At 45.3% G+C, this 2323-nt stretch overlaps 1 non-coding gene across 1 annotated transcript; it reads left to right on the top strand.

The window, feature by feature from the left end:
- Window positions 1–1948: 1948 nt before the first annotated feature.
- LOC111730251 lies at window positions 1949–2067 on the top strand. The gene has a single exon (XR_002776609.1). It is a non-coding gene; the product is annotated as a 5S ribosomal RNA (ribosomal RNA).
- Window positions 2068–2323: the final 256 nt, after the last annotated feature.

Raw genomic sequence — 2323 nt, 5'->3', positions numbered from 1 at the left:
ACTAAAAAGTACTTAAGAATAAACTTAATAAATATATAGGAACTTTATAGAAAAAACTATAAAGGCATACTGAAAGAAGTAAAAAAGGATCTGGATAGATGGAAAAAAAAGGTTATGAATAGAGTTTTGATCATGATGGCTAAGTAGGTAAATACTGTGCTTGCCTCCTCTCACGACCACATCAAAATTACTACAAAACTACAGAACAACCATCACTGAGAATTGCCTGAAATCTAGCTGAACAGAAGTCCCGTAACAAAAGATATACAGAAGAAGTTACATTGAGACTGATCGGAAGGGCCAAGATGGGGAACAGCCTGGTCCCACACCCACGTGTGGTGGTTGAGAATCGAGAGGAATATCTCAGCTGCGGAGGTTTCTCCTGAGGAGTGAGGGGTCTCAGCTCCACACCAGTCTCCCCAGCCCAGGGCTCCAGTGCCAGGAAGAGAAGTCCCCATAGCTTCTGGTTATGAAAACCAGTGGAAATTGGGTCTGGGTGAGACAGCGGACAGCTGGAGTCCCAGGCATTCCTCTTAAAGGGCCCACACACAGACTCACTTGCTCTGAGCTCCAGCATTGGGGAAGTAGCTCAAAAGAGGCCAGGGACATATGAAGAGTAACTGAATTGTCTGGCTTTAGGGTAAGGTCTAGAGGAGGCAGCTTTCTCCCAGACAGAAGTCCTGGCAGAGACCATTGTTCCTTTGTTGAGCCCTCCCATCCACCCAGCGTGCAGACACAGGTGGGCACCGTATCTGAGTTTCCATCAACATGGCTAACACTGCTTGTCCTGCCCTGGTGATTCCTGAGACCCCATCCCACCCAACTTCCAGACCCACCCAGGCCACACCCAGTGCTTTTTTCATACAAATGGCCTCTCCTGGCTCATGCTGTGGTCTCTCGTAAGTCTCTCCAAGGTTCACAAACTCCATAAAAGCACCATTTGGCCTCAATATGCCCCATACCTCTTGTGAAGCAGCTTCAAACTTGGCATTAGCAGGCCTCAATTTGCAGCTTATCCTCTCCCAGGCACTTCCAAGCCCAGCATAGGTGGTAACCATCTGCAGAGCCCTTTATATGTTATACCAAGTGGCCCCAGACACGGCATAGGCAGCAGCTGACCTTGGCCTGTAACAGAGCTCCTCCCAAGAGGACCCAGAAACAGCATACCTGGTGGCCAGCTTCAGACCACACCAGAGCACCACCCAACTACCTCCACAAAACATGGACACAAAGGGAAAATTGAGTGGGCACCAGAGCCATGCTAAAGCAAATCCTGCTCTGTAGGGTCAGCCTATGCACAATAGCTCCTCCACTGTAGCCACAGCCAGTTCTCATAACCAATCAGCCTCGGGGTCAATACCTCCCACTCATGTGCAAACAGCAGCTAAGGCTCAATTACAATAGAATGACACACACAACCCACACAAGGAACCTACCTGGAGCACCCAATTCAGGTGGTCAGGGAGACCACACACCCCTATGCCCCACAGGACACCTATTACATAAGGCGGCTCTACTGAGACTGGGAGACATAACGGCTCTACCTCATACATAGAAACCAACACAGGGAGGCAGCCAAACTGAGGAGACAAAGAAACATATACCAAATGAAAGAGCAGAACAAAGCTTCAGAAAAGAACTAAATAAAATGGAGACAATCAATCTACCAGATGCAGAGTTCAAAACCTTAGTTATAAGGATGCTCAATGATCTCAGTGAGAACTTCAACAAAAAGATAGAAAACAAAAATGGAGATAGAAAACATAAAAAAGAAATGAAGAATTCTTTGGAAATGGAGAATACAATAACTGAAATGAAAACTACATTAAAGGAACCAACAGTAGATTAGATGAAGCAGAAGACCAAACCAGCAATTTGGAAGATAAGGTAGCAAAAAACACCCAATCAGAACAACAAAAAGAAAAAAGAATTCAAAAAAATGAGGCTAGTCTACGGTCATGCTACCCTGAACAAACCCGATCCCATCTGATCTCGGAAGCTAAGCAGAGTTGGACCTGATTAGTACTTGGATGGGAGACCACCTAGGAAGACCAGGTGCCGTAGCTGTAAAAAAGGAAAAAATAAAGGTTTGTAAGCTGACAAGGTCTTTGCAATCTGTAAGGTCAACCAAGGGTTGCCTCGCCTAAAAAAAATAAATAAATAAACAAGGCTGATTTAAGGGGCCTCTGGGATAACATCAAGTGTACCAACAACATTCACATCATAGGGATACAAGAAGTACCCATTGGGGTACATCATAGAAGGACAAGGGACAGAGCAATGAAAACATATGCGAAGAAATAATGACTGAAAAGTTCCCTAA

The sequence above is a fragment of the Pteropus vampyrus genome, unplaced genomic scaffold (genome assembly GCF_000151845.1).
Source record: "Pteropus vampyrus isolate Shadow unplaced genomic scaffold, Pvam_2.0 Scaffold9, whole genome shotgun sequence".
NCBI classification, from domain to species: domain Eukaryota; kingdom Metazoa; phylum Chordata; class Mammalia; order Chiroptera; family Pteropodidae; genus Pteropus; species Pteropus vampyrus.
Note: the sequence above shows the minus strand (reverse complement) of the source record. Positions and strands in the feature narration are given on the sequence as shown.